Here is an 18,328-nt window from a genome sequence, read left to right on the forward strand (position 1 = left end):
AAGTGATTTTATTTTATTGGTAACAGCATGGTTTCTTATATTTATTATTGTATTAAATATAAGACATTTCTCTGGCAGTAAATGTGGATCTTTTAGGTGAATTTGAGGAGCGCTGGCCTGGTCTTGGTCTTGACCTGGTCTCGGTTTAGGTGGTCTTGACTACAACACTAGGAAGGGGAAGTTATTTTGATTAAAGATTATGAGGGCACATACAGTAAAACAAATTATAATAATGATGGTATACAGCAGTATAATAAATACTGCTGTATTTGATTAAAAAATAAGAATTGTCACGTTTTATGGTAAATTTAAAGGGATATTCCACTTTTTTGGGAGATAGGCTCATTTTACAACTCCCCCAGAGTTAAACAGTTGAGTCTTACCGTTTTCGAATCCATTCAGCCGATCTAGCATAGCTTAGCATAGCTTAGCATAGATCATTGAATCGGACAGGACCATTAGCATCTCTCTCAAAAAAATGACCAAAGAGTTTCGATATTTTTCCTATTTAAAACTTGACTCTTCTGTAGTTACATCGTGTACTAAGACCGACGGAAAATGTAAAGTTGTGATTTTCTAGGCTGATATGGCGAGGAACTATACTCTCATTCCTGCGTAATAATCAAGTGCAGAAGGCGTAATGATATGACGCAGCGCCTGAAAATAGGTCTAATAGGTTTGACAAACTTAGTCCCGATCACGTTGGAAGTTACCGAGCTGGGGACTATTTTCAGGCGCTGCGTCATATCATTACGCCTGCTGGACTCATGGTACGGCAGCAAAGTTTCTTGATTATTACGCAGGAATGAGAGTATAGTTCCTAGCCATATAAGCCTAGAAAATCACAACTTTACATTTTCCGTCGGTCTTAGTACACGATGTAACTACAGAAGAGTCAAGTTTTAAATAGGAAAAATATCTAAACTCTTTGGTCATTTTTTTGAGAGAGATGCTAATGGTCCTGTCCGATTCAATGATCTATGCTAAGCTATGCTAAAAGTGGTACCGCCAGACCCGGAGTTCGGCTGAATGGATTCGAAAACGGTAAGACTCAACTGTTTAACTCTGGGGGAGTTGAGCCTATTTCCAAAAAAAGTGGAGTATCCCTTTAAGGAATTAGTAAAAAAGTACATGAAGATTTCGTCATCACATTCATGTCATTTTTTTTTTCATATAATGAAAGTCAATAGGGTCCAAAACAGCATTACTGTATTTGTATGACAAAAAAAAGTGTCATTAAAGTACTTTAATTGTAATGCATTTCAAAATGTTAGTATGTGAGTAAATTATACATTTTAATTTAAATGTACTTTGGCTAAACTAACTAAAACTAAATGATGTTCAGGGAGTCAGAAATGGTACGTCTTGGACAACATGTCTGAAACATATTGTAAGTAGACACTGCATTCCATATCGACAACATCAACCAAAGCTCATGATGGCGTCATAATGTGGGAATGCTTTCCTAACTCCGGCTGGCTCTGTTCCAGCACGTTCTGAATCAAACGTCCCATCATGCATCTGGAAGTTGAACTGAAGCAAAGGAGATTCAACAAGTCAATAATTCAACAGTGAGGAAATAATCAAGTTACTTAAATGGAACTATTTGAATAATTAGTCAAAAGTGAAACAAGAAGTTCCTGAAAAACAAAACTGAAATAAGTCCTGTTGAGGCTAAAATTCCACTAAAGTGAAATAAGAGACTGATGTCAAATCTCACAGTGTTTGAGTGTCGTCATGACCAGTTGTGTGAGGGAGGAATTCATTTTCACAGTGTTTAAAAAACTTCACTGAATAATAAAGTCAAAAGGAAGCATTATTTGCTCAGTATCTTATTTTTTTATAAATATCTAACAAAGAAAAAAGAAATGAGCAGCAACAGATCAAAACAACAAGGAAGCTAATGTTGTTTTCATGGCACTGTTGCGGGAGCGTAATATAATTTTACCACTCTCATTTTGTGTGGCGGCAAAGTATTCATTTCACGCTTATAACCTCGTCTATAGTGTTTTAATTGATTGGGCTTGATTAAATGCTTATTTCGATTGCACTGGCAAGTAGTAAAGAATTATGACAGTGAGCATCATTTCATAGCTCACTCAATGAGTTCATGGAGAGGGCAAGAGAAAGAACGAGGCACGGGTTTTGTTGAAGAAAAGCTGTTTATCTTTTCCTTATTGCGAAATAATGTGCTGAGGAGGGATATAGAGGCCTGCACGCAAAATAGCTTGTTCAAACGAATGATTATTTTATGTTTTCAGTTCTTTATATACATGGTTTGCCTGCAAGTAAGAGAGATTATTATATACTGCTGATGGAAAAAGAGGCATATACAGTTCTTTGAAGTAAAAATTGTTATTTGGCATTTTTAATCCAATTTTGTATAAAACTATTTGTGTCTTAGCTCTTTAAAGTTCTATCAAATAGTGAAATTACCTGATATTATTTTATACAAATGTTGTCATAAAAACAGAGAATTATAATATTTATTGTTACAAAAAAGATGCAAACGTCTTACCAGGCACTCAAATGGATCATTGAATCATTCAATAAATGATTCAGTCAAATGAACCTGAGTGAACCAGTTCAGTAATATGAATCAAACTTATAAATGCTTCATATGCAAAATATTGCTATGTAAAAGTACAGTATATACTACTTTGTAGAAAAATATTGGTGTACAACTGTAAAAAAAAAAAAAAAAAATGCTACCTTAAAGTTTTAAGTTCATTTCAACTTAAATCACATTAAACTGACAGAATTTTTTTGTTAATCTTGTATAACTTATTAAAAAAAGTTACTAATGTTAAAGCAATGTTAAAATATATTGCCATAACCTATTGATCATATAATTTTTTTACATTACTTTTAAAATGTAAATGTAATTTTCACACAGAAATTGCTAGTGAATTTCACAAAGTATAGAAAGACTAAAATATTATTCTCTTGTAAAACATACTCCAGTTATCTTTGTTTCATTTACAGTGTAGGATTTAGTTTGAAACAATTTTAACTCAGAAATTACTAGTACATTTCACAAAAAAAAAAAAAAAAGTGGTAAAACGTACTTATTTACGACTTTGAAAAATCATTTATTACAGTGTACACATGCATTCCATGCATACTATATATTGTGCAAAAACATTAAGTATAGTATGCTAGTTTGCTAATTCAAACATAAGTGTATTGTAGTTTGGATCATTTATCAAATACCTTTTGCACTGTCGTTCATTAGTTCTTCCTTTTTTGGGAGGAACTTTGTGGTTTATTCTCTGTGAACCTGGTGAAGCAAAGGGAACAGATCAGTTTAATACACTGTGTGTCTGTTTATAGAAAAACAGCTTCCTAAATTTTATCTCATGCCGAGGAGATTTTCACTGGACATGACTTCCCCCATGATGCAGTTCTGCTCTCCTTATCTATATAACCACCAAGAGAGATAATTTAGACTCGTGAGAGATGAAATACAAGGCCTGTTTTAAACTTCCCAGGTCAGTGAAACCAAATTACGAGGTACTAGAGTACAAGATGTATGCTTGTTTATCATGTAAATTCTTCATGCATGGTTGCGCTCCACATTCCGTGCATTAGTATGCATGCACATGACTTGCTTTGCACTCTATGGTGTATTTGCATCTAGTGTGCGAGTAGAACGTTTGAGCACAAACAAACAAACCTGATTGCATTTTCAGAGGTTATACCTTTCCTCTGAAGATCTTTGCGGACATTGGCTCTTATTCAATAATCTTCATCAGCCTCTCCTCCACATCTGCCCAGTATCCTCCATTCAATCCATCACAGACCCCTACAGATACCGTTCACTTTGCCTGAGCAGAAGACATATTGTTTTTGAGGAATATGCTCATTACGCACAGTTATGGCAGGCCAGGGTTTGTCAGGATATGACAGGCTTGTGCTTACAGACGGGATTGTGTCATCTGTTTTCATTGCCTAATCTGGTCTTCGGTGGGTACCAAGCGATGTTTTAACAATCCTAAATCAATTTCCACCTCATAACCAAACAGCAGACGGGGTTCCCGGATCTGTTTGCCTTGAACCCACCATGTCTGGAATGAGAACAGCTTAGATTCAGCGGTGTAAGCAGAAATGGGATATAAAGAAGATCTGTTGGTTCCCTATTGAACTCCCTTTTTTATCTAACTTTTTTTCTTTTCTTTTTTTTACTTGTAAGAGAAACATAGTACAAAGTTGGTACTTGAATGAAATACAAGAGTTTATATTTGTATTTGTGTGTGTGTGTGTGTGTGTGTGTGTGTGTGTGTGTGTGTGTGTGTGTGTGTGTGTGTGTGTGTGTGTGTGTGTGTGTGTGTGTGTGTGTGTGTGTGTGTGTGTGTGTATAAACTACTGATCACTATTTCTATACTTCTAATATTTCAGTGAATTTGATTAGATTTAAATGGAGGAGAATGTATTTGATGAATGTCATTTTTATTGTAATGTATATTCTATCAGTAATATTAAATAGCATGAAATGTATAAGGTAAATGTAATTTGTATTGCAATATAATTTGTATTAAAATATATAACCTCATAAAATGGATATACTCTAGCGTTCAAAAGTTTGGGGTCAGTAAGATAAAAAAAATAAAAACTTTTGTTCACCAAAGCTGCATTTATGTAATCAAAAACACAGTAAAAACAGTAATATTTTTGAAATATTAATACAATTTCTATTTTTTATATATATTTATTTTCATTATTAAAATTTCAATTTTTTTCTGTAATGTCAAAGCTGAATTTTCAGCATCATTACTCCAGTCTTCAGTGTCATGTGATCCTTCAGAAATCATTCTAATATGCTGATTTGCTTTATCTTAGTTTTATTAGGTTATTTATGAGGTTTTCTTTTGACTGTGTTTTGTTTTTAAAGGTCCATTGTGGGCTCTGAGAGGAACTTGTGTGGGCAGCCGTGACAGTGCGCTGTTCCTTTAATCACTTACTCATGAACAAAGCAGCCTTTAAGCAATGAAAACAGCTTCAACCATGTCTAAAGATGGCCAACACAAAGCCCTCTCTGTTCATGACTGATGAAAGTCAAGAGGTGATTGGTAAGGTGCAGGGGTACATTTTGGGTTATCTGTAGACCTACTTTCTTGTATGAGGCGCCGGACTGGACAAAAGAGAAGCGAACTGCGCGAGCGAGCGACAATGCTCGAGAGAGCCCGAAAGTGCGCGAGAGAGACCGAGTGTGTCTGCGCGCGCGAGCGAAAGTGCGCGAGAGAGACCGAGTGTGTCTGCGCGCGCGAGCGAAAGTGCGCGAGAGAGACCGAGTGTGTCTGCGCGCGCGAGCGAAAGTGCGCGAGAGAGACCGAGTGTGTCTGCGCGCGCGAGCGAAAGTGCGCGAGAGAGACCGAGTAGTGTCTGCGCGCGAGAGAGACCGAGTGTGTCTGCGCGCGCGAGCGAAAGTGCGCGAGAGAGACCGAGTGTGTCTGCGCGCGCGAGCGAAAGTGCGCGAGAGAGACCGAGTAGTGTCTGCGCGCGAGAGAGACCGAGTGTGTCTGCGCGCGAGAGAGACCGAGTGTAATATAATATAAAATAAAAACAAGAATTAAATTATTACCACTGAATTAGCAGGATGTAGCTTATACTTTCTTTCTCTCTTAACAGACTGTTGTCTTCAATTCATATTATTATTCAATAAACCAAACCCCAGTGTAACCCGTCCCTAAATAGAACCACAAAACTGGCAAATTACTGATAAATTACACAATTAAAAGAGACAACTTCTTTCAAAATATCGATTCAGTGACCATGACTTGGATAAAGACTTGGAAATGGAGAACGGACGACATAAACTCATGGATACCAAGAAAGAGAACAGAGACTATGCAGACTGTGATTTGAATCAGATAGAAGATGGAAAAACTTTTTTGTCTGTCCCAAGTAGCCTACTACAAGGGAATATTTTTTCTACAATTTGCAGCACTGAATTTGTCATTCTTTAGCCTACTCTAAGTGACTCAGAGAAACATTACTATTTTGCTCGAAAAAAAAATATTATTTTATATTGTAATTATTTTTTATATGCATTGTATTTATAATTAATATTAGGAAAGACTAGAGATAGTATCTTCTGTTATAATTATTATTATTGCAATTAATATGACCTATTATTATTTAAATAATATCAAATAAGCCCTGCATGACATAATGATATTATTATAAATTAGCATTGGTCTCTTAAACATATGTATTTAAGCACGAAAAAGTAAATTATGAGTTAGAATATCAACAGGTGATACAGTACGTGAGCAAAGGCACTAAGTTTCAGGTAAAATGGGCCAATATAAAAAAATAGAACAACACAGGTAATTTCGGCTGAAATCATTTTATTTTTAACAGTAAATTGACACTGCTATCTTAAGTCTGATAAAGCAAATGTATTTCATTACGCTAAATAGAAAGTTTAACGAATATTTTATTAAAAAATACAATTCAAACTTAACTGATCATAATCATAGTGTTTATGTACACTGGTGTATTTTGTGTGCATGTGTGTATGCTTGTCAAATAATGTCAAACATTTTGTTAAAGATGATAACATCTCAGAAAAAGAAAGAAAAAAACACTTTATTTCCTGTAGCTACATATCAGACCAATTAGATGTTTTGCTGCATTCTTATCAAAGGGAGTCTTTGCAGATATACCATCTAGATGCCATTATCCTCTCCACAGCTCTCGTGGTACTGATCTCGATCTCGGTGAATAACATCCAGTCATTGTTATTTGACGCTTAAGAAACGTAAAACCTGGTTGTGGTACAGTGTTCATTAACTATATAGGTTATGAAATCTTACTATTACTGCCTGAATTCAATCGTATATGAAAGTTTTTGCTCGAATAATTTATATTTATTAAATAGTTCAAAGCAAGACGTGTGTAGTAGGCAGCCTACTGATTATTGCTGTCCATTAATCTAACGTCCATGCATCTTATATAATAATTATATATTACTTTGTACCAATTAGCCTACTAAACTAATGCTCGGACACACTCGGTCTCTCTCGCGCGCAGACACTACTCGGTCTCTCTCGCGCACTTTCGCTCGCGCGCGCAGACACACTCGGTCTCTCTCGCGCACTTTCGCTCGCGCGCGCAGACACACTCGGTCTCTCTCGCGCACTTTCGGTCTCTCTCGAGCATTGTCGCTCGCTCGCGCAGTTCGCTTCTCTTTTGTCCAGTCCGGCGCCTCATATTCTTGACGCCAGACTGCAAAAGCAATTACAGCACCATGAGCTTCATTACTTTAATAGCCAAATATATCATCCTTGATCTTCACTGGAAACAAAAGTCCATTGGCACCAGTGTAACCAGTTGAAAACGCTAAGAAAAATAGGTTTTCATGATGCAGTTCTGAAAATCCAAATAAAGAGCAAAACTAGACCTTGTAAGGAAACTTTATGAGAGAAATTGAGTTTGATAGATGAACTGCACTAGTTTGATGTTGTATGAAACGATCCATATTAAAAATCTGTGCAATGCTCCTGTTATATTTCAGAAAAGAAATAACAGCATACAGGTTTGAAATGACGTGACGATGAATAAATAATGAAAGAATTGTCATTTTTAGCTTAAACATTCAATTACTAAAGGGTCTTTTTATATATATATTTCCCTACAGGTTACATGAAAACGATTTATTTAACATTTTTTACCTGCCCTGTTAAAAATGAAAAAAATAGAAGCTACAACCTAAAATCTTCACACTTTGTAAGGTGCTAAGACAGAAGCGCTAGCATTAGCGCAGACTTACACCTGTGCCTAATGGATCAAATTAGCGGATTGTCACAAATCTTTCCCCACCTCGCTGGCGTCTCTCGCTCGCACTGCAATTTACTCTACATTTGGTGAGCTGCTTAATTAAAGTTCATTATGACATGCATGCTAACACTTAGCAAAGAGGGAACAAATCCTGTGATGAAAAACTATGGCAATTCCGGAGTGAGCACGACAGTCCTAATTTCCCCACTAATTGCAGCAAATGTCTAACAGCGATTTGGGCATTCATGAGGTACATTTCGAACAAAAGCAAACAGGGTGCAGGTAATAACGCTAATAACAGGAATTGGCTTGGTGAGGTTGTGATGAACTTAAATTGAACGGGATTGTTGAGCCGAGGGAACAGCTGGCTGGCGTGAAAACTCGCTGGTTTAATATGACTGAATGGCACTGTTCATTTATCACGGTGAAAAACCCTGTTGGAGAGTGCAGCACATGCTCACCACGACCACTGACGACGCTACGCTAATACATTCCTCAGCTTTTTGGAGCCAGCTGGATCCTTAACACCGTCATAGTAGCTAAATGTATTCATTTACCACACCTATATAATTATACTAATGCTTAATTTCTCTTTAAATGGCTTTTAGAACTGTTTAGAGGGTTATTTTGGTTGTAGAACTTGTTCTAAGAGGCTTTGTTGTAAAGTCTGTCAGGGTACCCTTACAAAAAAGTTTATCCAAGTGTTCTATTAGTATACCTCTTTTAAACTAAAAATAAGAAAGTATACTTTCAGTCTACATTTTATATACTTGTCAAAAATATACTTTATGTAGGCTACTTTTCAGAAATATACTTAAACTTGAGTGAAAAGTCCAAGTATATTTGGCCTGTACTTGTACTCAATCTTTTATATAAGTTCTCAATCTTTTATATAAGTAGTAAACTATAAGGTTATGTTCACTTAAAGAAAACTTACAAGTATACTTGTAGTATAAACTAGTAGTTTACTGAGAGTACACTTCAGTGTGTACTTTCATAAACAAAACAAAAATACTACTTGTATTAAAAATAGTAAACTACTAGTATACGTTTACTTGTAGTACAGATGCATTACAAATGAGAAACCTAGTTGTGAACTTAAAGTTTACTACTCTTACACTTATATTACACTTAAACATATACATTTATAAACTAAAAGTGGGCCAATTTAGTCCCAAGCAGTATTGAAAATAGTACACTTACAAGTTTACTACAAGTACACATTGATATTTGTATACTTACTACATAAAGTATACTTAAAAATATACTTGAACATTACTTAAGTATACTTCATAAAATGAACTTGAAGTATACTTCTTTTTCGTAAGGGTATTCAAAGAGTAGATGACTAAAACTACTATCGCTCCATAATGTCACTCACTATTGCTCAGGTGTTAGCAGAGAACAAAATGAGATAATGAGAGACTTTGTGCGATTGAAGTGTTTTAAATTCAGATCAATCATATTTCTCTGCTATATGTTTCTTTGTTGCTTAGGGCTGTCTATGAACCCTGACGCACTCTCTCTGTGAGAAGCCTTCATAGTCTTCATGGTCTGTAGTCATTTTCTCTCTGACCTCAAAGTCAAGGGTGACCAGAGGAAGAGAACAAAAACAAGCGGAAAAAAAACTGGTCCACCAGCACAGTCTTTCTATTCCATTGTAAAAAGAAAAAGATTGCTATTTCAATCTTTAAAATTGCACATTTAATTCAATGTGTTACTTGTCATTTCTGTTTACTGCCAATTTCTGAGTTAAATTTGTTTCTACACCATTTATTGTAGCATAGATATTAAAGGAATGGTTCACCCAAAAATGAATTGACTTCCATATAAATTTTTTTATATAAGGAAGTCAATGGTGTCCATCAACTGTTTGGTTACCCATATTCTTCAAAATATCATCTTTTGTGTTCTGCAGAAGAAAGAAATTCATACATGTTTGGAACAACTTGAGGGTGAATAGATGACTTTCATTTTTGGGTGAACTATCCCTTTAAGTATCTTAATATTTCTAGATATTATAAATATGTAATTTAAAGTAGAAACCTGGAAATATCTAGATTTCTGAATATAGTTTGTGACGTTGCAGGAGCATACCTAAATTATCATATATGCTGCAGTGCGTTGTATAAATTTGTGATTGTAAATATCAACAGAACAGACAGACTTTCGAAGAATTTGAAAGACTTTATATTCATGATGCTAAGCTACTTAAACCATCAAAACTTTTCAGCCCCCACAAATTCCTCTGCTTTCAGACTCATCAAAAGAGAATTTGTATTGACAGAGATTATGAGACTGACATGTTCTTTCTTTTTGTTTCAACAGTCGGATCACATCCCTGATCTAGGAGCCCCTAGCATGGCACGAACTCTAGCCTCCGTCTTTTGAAGTGCTGGCTAAGATGACCCTTAAACGTGCCGAGCATTCAAAGGAACGCTATGGAAGATTGTGGTTGACTTCTATAGAGAAAGGAAGAAAAGGAGTCTCAAAGAGAGATGAGGAGGAAAGAGAGGAAGAAAAGGTTCAATGAATGAGAGAGTTCTGAACGAGTCATTATGAAAGGAAAGAGCAGAGGATGCTTTGGTTGATGTTGTTAAACTGACTCTGGATAAAAGGAGCTGAGAGCTGCTTCTAACATGTTTACTTTTCAATTGTTGTATTTCGATTAGTCCCACAGTTTCCGATTATGATGCATATTGCAAGTGTTTTGAGCTTCATTATTCAGAGGAAAACAAATTTGTTCAGGTATGAGGGTACGCTCTGAGAACAATTGATACAATAGCACAGCAATTATATTCTGCATAAAGAAAATGAAGCCCGAGCTTTTGCGTCCTGCCGTTATTTTTCAATGTGGATACTCAGATTGATTAGATTAGATCATTGCATATTTTTACTGCTTAATTCATTATTACAAAGTTGTTGTTTTTTAAATCAATATATAGGCATTACAACAAATGCTATTGTTTTATTATGATAATGTACTCTTTTTACATTGTAGAAATTAGAATATTGGGAATATTGCTCCAGATTCCCCCATAATCCAAAAACATAGGCGAATTGTAGATGCTAAATGCTAAAATGACAAATTCATGTTCAAAAAGGATCCATCGAATGTTACTGTTATTCTGTATTGAGGTCTCTGTGCTCGGATGGGTACCAGATTATATAGATATGTTGTCTACACAATATCTACTGTATTATTTACTTAGATGTTCTAAACACACACTTTAAAAGCGTGGCTTAATTCAGAGCTATATTATTTGAGTAAAATGTACTTGAAACAAGAGTATTGCAAAGTAAACTTTAACTGAGTAGAAACTACTCAACAAACTTTAATTGGCCAAGTTAAAGTTACTTATTTTTCTTTGTTACTTTTACTTAACTTAGTTAAGTAGAATTTACTTAATTCCAAATGTGAAATTTACTTAAATCTGTGTGCAAAAACTTGCAAAGGAAACATTTTGTTAATTTTATATTTTATTTTAAGTTTTTTTTTTTTGTTGTTTACTTACTTGCTTACTTCCTTACTTATATACTTCCTTACTTACGTACTTAGTCTACATAATCACCTATTGTGAACACCAAAAAATGAATCTTTAAACTAATGCTAGTTAAGCTTTCACACACAGAGTAGAATCAGCATCTTTTAAGCCACTACATCAACATCTCTCATCATTTGGATGGGGGAACGGATTCTGACAGCTGATTGTTCGCCGTCGGCTTCTGTTCCCCCTATGTTTCTTACAAAACGAGGTTCTAATATTTACAAAATTGGGTGAAGGGAGTTGGCCCCAATGGCCTTGTGGGTAGTACACTGTTAAATGTTGCTGTTGTCCTTTGGGAGACCTGAGATCAAGTCTGGGTTTGTGACTTTTTCCTGATCCTGTCCTCTCTCCCACTTTGTTTCCTGTCAACGTACTGTGCTATCATGATAAAACGCAAATACGCCAAAAATAAAAATTTAAACTGATGCTGGTTTAGCTCCATCCACACACAGGAAAGAATCAGCAACTTGTAAGTCACTACATCAACATCTGTCATCATAGGGGTGGGGAAACAGATTCCGACAGCTGATTGTTTACCGTCGATTTCCGTTCCCCCTATGTTTCTTACACAATTAGGTTCTAATATTTACAAAAGTGGGTGGATGGAGTTGGACCCAATGGCCTTGTGGGCAGCACACTGTCATTTAATGCTGTTATGCTTTGCGAGACCCGAGTTTGAGTCCCAGCTTGTGACATTTTCCTGATCCCGTCCCTCCTCTCTCTACCACTTCATTTCCTGTCAACGTACAGTCCTATCATGATAAAAGGCAAAAACGCCAAAAAATAAACATTTAAACTGATGTTAGTTAAGCTCCATCCATACACAGAAAAGAATCAGCAACTTTGAAGCCACTACATCAACATCTCTCATCACAGGGGTGGGGGAACGGATTCTGACAGCTGATTGTTTGCCGTCGATTTCCATTCCCCCTATGTTTCTTACAAAACGAGGTTCTAATATTTACAAAACTGTGTGAAAGGAGTTGGCCCCAATGGCCTTGTGGGTAGTACACAGTTACATGTTGCTGTGGTGCTTCAGGAGACCTGAGTTCAAGTCCTGTTTTTGGACTTTTTCCTGATCTTGTCCCCCCTCACTCTTCCATTTTGTTTCCTGTCAACGTACTGTGCTATCATGATAAAAGGCAAAAACGCCAAATGTAAAACATTTAAACTGATGCTGGTTAAGCTCCATCCACACACAGAAAAGAATCAGCAACTTTTAAGCCACTACATCCACATCTCTCATCATAGGGGTGGAGGAACGGATTCTGACAGCTGATTGCTTGCCATCGGATTCTGTTCCCCCTATGTTTCTTACCAAACGAGGCTCTACTATTTACAAAATTGGGTGTAGGCAGTTGGCCCCAATGGCCTTGTGGGTAGTACACTGTCATATAATGCTATTGTGTTTCAGGAGACCTGAGATCGAGTCCTGGTTTGTGACATTTTCCTCATCCCGTCCCACCTCTTTCTCCCACTTTGTTTCCTGTCAATGTATTGTCCTATCATGAGAAAAGGCAAAAACGCCCAAATATAAACATTTAAACTGGTGCTGGTTTAGCTTCATCCACTCACAGAAAAGAGTCAGCAACTTTTAAGCCACTACATCAACATCTCTCATCATTTGGATGGGGGAACGGATTCTGACAGCTGTTTGCTTGCCGTCGGATTCTGTTCCCCCTATGTTTCTTACCAAAACGAGGTTCTAATATTTACAAAATTGGGTGTAGGCAGTTGTCATATAATGCTATTGTGTTTCGGGAAAACCGAGTTTGAGTCCCGATTTTATATTTTTACCTGATCCCCCTCCCCTCCTATCTCTCTCTCCCACTTCTTTTCCTGTTAACGTACTGTCCGATCATTATAAAAGGCAAATACGGCAACAAATAAACATTTAAACTGATGCTGGTTTAACTTAATCAATGCACAGAAAAGAATCAGCAACTTTTAAGCCACTACATCAACATCTGTCATCATTTGGATGGGGGAACGGATTCTGACAGCTGATTGTTTGCCGTCGATTTCCCTTCCCTCTATATTTCTTACACAATTAGGTTCTAATATTTATCAAACTGATGTTGGTTAAGCTCCATCCACTCACAGAAAAGAGTCAGCAACTTTTAAGCCACTACATCAACATCTCTCATCATATGGGTGGGGGAACGGATTCTGACAGCTGATTGTATGCTGTTGGATTCTGTTCCCCCTATGTTTCTTATAACATTTGGTTCTAATATTTACAAGACTTATTCTAGCAAGTTGGCCCCAATGGCCTCGCGGGTAGTACCCTGTCATATAGCGCTGCTGTGTTTCGGGAGACCAGATTTCAAGTCCTGCTTTGTGACTTTTCCTGATCGATTTCATTGAGTTGAGAACTTATGTTTGTGTTTTAATTTCATTGTGTTGTGCACTACTGGGCCACCGTACATGATGGCTCAGAGGGTAGGACTGTCACCTCACCTCACCTCACCTCACAGCAAGAATATCCACGGGCTGATCCAGGAGGCCTTTCTGTGTGGAGTTTGCATGCTGACACATGCATGTTCTCCATATGTCAGTGTGGGTTTCCTCCGAGTGCTTCAGTTTCCCCCCACACAGTCCAAGGACATGCAGGTTAAATTGGCCCTAGTACGGAGTATGTGTGAGAGTGCTGGGTTGCATAAGGAAGGGCATGAAATCCTGACAAACAGCTTTAGAGATATCTGTTTTTTATATTCAAGATAGCCCAGCTAACAAAAATATGTGGACGTTTCACCAATGTATCCATTGAGTTATTTCTGAATGTTCTCTGGCCATTCAAAATTTCCAGATTTTTTAATATTTTGAAAAAAAATTGTTTTCTTTGTTATGCAAACGTTAGGGGAACATTCCATTTCATCGTTCTATTTTACAAACGCCACTTTTTAATGTTCTCTGGACATTCTGAAACAAGCAGTAACATTTAAAACATTCTATTAACATTACTGGAAGAACATTGTTCATAACTTTGAGAGAACCTTGCCAGAACGTTTCCTGTTAGATGGGAGAGCTGTACTTGTGTGACGTGTGTGACAGGGAAGTTACCAAAAGGGCAGCAGAGTGAACCGATTTGCCTTAAAGGGAATTCAAGTAATCAAAGTATGTGTGTGAATCTCATTATACTCAAAGGAAAGGCAAAATAACTTCCTTTTAGGATTGCTCTGCCTCATAGAATAGTGGAAAGCAAGATAAAAAGCAGCCTAGACGGGTTCATTCAGATCTATTATGAAATAATCTCTTTATCATAAAGCAGAAATAATTCTAGGCAGAAATAACCTTTTCTTTTGTCTCTGTTTGAAGTGTTTTTCAGTTCTTTCCAAACCACAGCAAAGACAAAGAAGCTCATTTTCTCAGGCTGAGAAAGTCTGTCTTGCCCTCTGTATCCAACAACAGATCAATTACAATTGAGTTGCAGTAAGCAGGATGTATTGATCTATGATCATAATTTCCATAAATGCCATGAGTCCAGAGGCACAATTGATCCAGGCCAGACTCAGGCCATTTTGTCTATATATATAAGCATTATTTGCATCATAATGGGAGTCACCATAGACTAAAGAAGCATTTTGAAATGAAGATCATGTCGTGGGAAATAAAAATCACAAGTGAGACCTCTTTAGTAGTATCTCAAGTGCTTCTTTGTGTTGAGAATGAATGGAAATTAAATGGAGACTTTTGGTATATCGTTCAAGCTTCTTAATCCTTCAGACTTAATTTTTCAATCCTGCATTTATTCATAGTGATTGTACTACATTACACAAGTGCATAAATAGTTGGAACAATAAAAAGTTATAATTCTGACATTGGTGGCAGCATTAGTGCTGTGTTTTACTGTACATCTCCCAATGAAATTGTTCAACAACTCCATCTCAAATGCAATGATGTGTTTTGAACATATACTTCATTATTAGAGAATGCATTGAAATGTTGTTCAAATGTCCCCAGGGCGGTCTGTAATATTTGACCTCTTCTAGTATTCTTTTGTTACTCCTCATCAAGTCCCATGTTAAAAATTAATCTCTTACATTTTTAAGGGCAAAACACCTCCACATGCTTTAGGGTGTTGCCGGGTCGTTGCTACATGTTGCTACACCCTACTGCCGGGTCGTTGCTAGGGTGTTGCTATGCAGTTGCTAGGGCATTCTGGATGGTTTCTATGTTGTTTACTCACTGGCACAAGTCTCTTGTTCAATATATCAAAAATCAAAAGTCTATAATCTAACTAAATAGGCTACATCCAACTGTAAATATTAACTGATTACATTATAAACTGTATGTTCTGTGCATTAATTGTAAGAATTTGGCTTAAGTGAAAAGATTACTATTTTGGAATTAACGTCAACCAAGACCACACAGACATGATTTTAAACACTCTTAACTCTCAGTGCACTGATTAATATTAATCGTGCCCCTGTTTCAACATCTACAAAGGAAATCAATAGATGTACAGTTTCGCACAGCGCTGGTGTGTGAAAACACAAACTCAAAAGGTCAGCAGCCAGTCACTCGACAGCCAGGAAGCTAAAACCTCTCTTCAAGGCTTCAGAGCAAACAGCACGTTATTGTCAGATATCCATCTTTTTCAAGCCCAGGAGGGAAGTGTGAGATTGACACTGAAGGCAGTGTGCTTGGCTTTAGCTACACAGTGCCACCCACAGACATAGAACTGTTATGACACTGTTCAATTTATTTATTAAATACATTTGCCACTTATATTTGGAGGAAAATACAGAGGACAGAATGAGAGACAAAATTTTAAGGCTACTGCAAAAATGTAGGCTACTGCGTGGTCCACCCTTGACTATATTCAGATTCAGTTCAGTGAAGGATTCGTCAGACTGATCAGTCATTAAAAGAACCGTCAGATAAGACCATTCGTTTTGGTCCATGCACATGGTTTCTAATTAAAGGGAACTTATTATGCCCATTTTTAAGAGGTAATATAAGTCTTAGGTGTCTTTCCTTACACTATGCCAACATCATATGTCCTACGTCATACATTGGGTCAGAGGTCACACTTCTGCCAGAACTCGACTCTCTCGTGAAAGCACATACGGCCACTGCCGGAGCAGTGATTATATTGTATTAAGTTTTTCTAAAATAAAAAAAAAATAAAAAAAAAAGGCATTTATTAACTCACTGGAGTTGTGTGGATTTCTTTTATGATGGATGGATGTATGCACTTTTTGTAGCTTCAAAAACTCGGACACTATTCAATACCATTACAAAGCTGGGAAGAGCCAGGATATTATTAATATAACTCTGATTGTGTTTGGCTGAAAGAAGAAAGTCATATACGCCTAGGATGGGTTGAGGGTGAGTACATTATTGGATCATTTTAATTTTGGGGTGAACTATTCCTTTAATTATTTTTTCAAATCACTAACCCTTAGAGTAAGTATACACAATAATACTAATGGTTGACTTCGTAAACACCCCTAATTATTTGTGAGATCTGACTGCGCCTAGTTAACTATTTTCCCTGGTCTTTCCCTAATGTGACAAAGACAAACTACCCTCCTCTGTCCCCTGCTGTGTAGTTCTGTGGGGATAAAGACCCAAACGCTCAAGCTCATTAAATATGGGGTCCCTCTTTTAGTTTTACACTGTGTCACATACACTACATACTACAATACAACATAGTGTTTCTCAGTAAGACTAGCTAGTCTCATTATGTGTGTGAATTCCAGATGCCAGAGACGGTCATCCAGACCACAGGAATTGTTGAGAATATAACACCAGCATTTCATGCATTTCCATTTTGTTAACAAACACCGGTGTTGATTTATCAAAGAGAAAGTTATAATGAGATTTCCCAAAGCAAATGCAGATAAACCAGAGAATATATCTTGTGTGTGTGTCCCGGGGGGTTTAATTACTGAAAAATCACACAATCAGACATGATGGATAACTGGCTGCTAAATGTGTTTGGAGTGCAACTTCACAAACAGTAATGCAGTGAAATGAGGGAATGTGTAATTGCCTCTGAATGTGCATAGTATTTCGATGCACGTGAGAGCAGTTTTCGGACTCGAAATTACCAAATTACCGCCAGTCATTATTTCATTCACTGTCACTAAGCATTATTAGTCTATTTTTCCATCTCTACGGCATTACCTTGATTGAAAAATGGTAATGAAGATGCATAATAAAGAGAGAGCTAATATTGTGTGGTCAATACGAATAACCTAATAAAGGCAGTATAGACGTCCATCAATGTGCTGCGGCACCAGAGAGATGAAGTTTATTATCGGACAGATGACTGAATTACCTCCTCAAAACAAGGTAAATATGTCTTTTGAATGCAGTGGTGACTTGTGCCTTCTACCCACAATGTTTCTCAAAAGAGATCATTATTATTTGCCATCACTTTTGCTCATGAGCTCATGTTTAATGTACAGTCACATTTACCGTTATCAAATTTTCCCGGGCGAAATCCAGTTTTAATATCCACGCAATTGGGAATTTGGTGTGAGTGTGAAATATTTTCCTAGCAAATTTTGGCATGTTGACGTTGAAGGGGACTTCTATAGCCCCTTTCACACAGCGCTTTGAACCCGGGAAATTGCCGGCAAATTGCCAGAGCGCCTTCTGTGTGAACGCAAACTCGACCCGGGATTTATGCCGGGATCGATGCCGGGTCGGGACCTAGTAACATTGCCGTGTTCAGTCCCGGAACGCGCGCTGTGTGAACAAAAGCCGTAATAATGCTGTGTCGTATGTGATGACGCTGAAGCCGGGATCGTTAGCCAGCTGTGAAACGGTTCGTAATGCGCAAGTTTATGATCGAATCAGAGAAAAAAATGCACAAGCGAGAGAGAGAGATCGCAGCTCATTAACAAACTTAAGAAGCTGCTGAGATTACAAGTCACATCGATGTCACGTGTCTTTACGGGATTTTTACGGGTTGTGTGTGAACGTACTCTCTGATTCCGTAAAATCACTGGCAGTGTGAATGAACCAAAATCAAACGAACCCGG

The 18,328-nt window shown here is 37.1% G+C and overlaps 1 long non-coding RNA gene across 1 annotated transcript; it reads right to left on the reverse strand.

Moving 5' to 3' along the window:
* Positions 1-1,372: 1,372 nt before the first annotated feature.
* LOC309494594 lies at positions 1,373-14,331 on the reverse strand. The gene is made up of 3 exons (XR_014204394.1): positions 13,801-14,331; positions 3,214-3,280; positions 1,373-1,533 (listed from the first exon to the last, which is right to left on the reverse strand). It is a non-coding gene; the product is annotated as an uncharacterized lncRNA (long non-coding RNA).
* Between the last annotated feature and the right edge of the window lie 3,997 nt (positions 14,332-18,328).

The sequence above is a fragment of the Leuciscus leuciscus genome (genome assembly GCF_965113295.1).
Source record: "Leuciscus leuciscus genome assembly, chromosome: 3".
Taxonomy (NCBI): domain Eukaryota; kingdom Metazoa; phylum Chordata; class Actinopteri; order Cypriniformes; family Leuciscidae; genus Leuciscus; species Leuciscus leuciscus.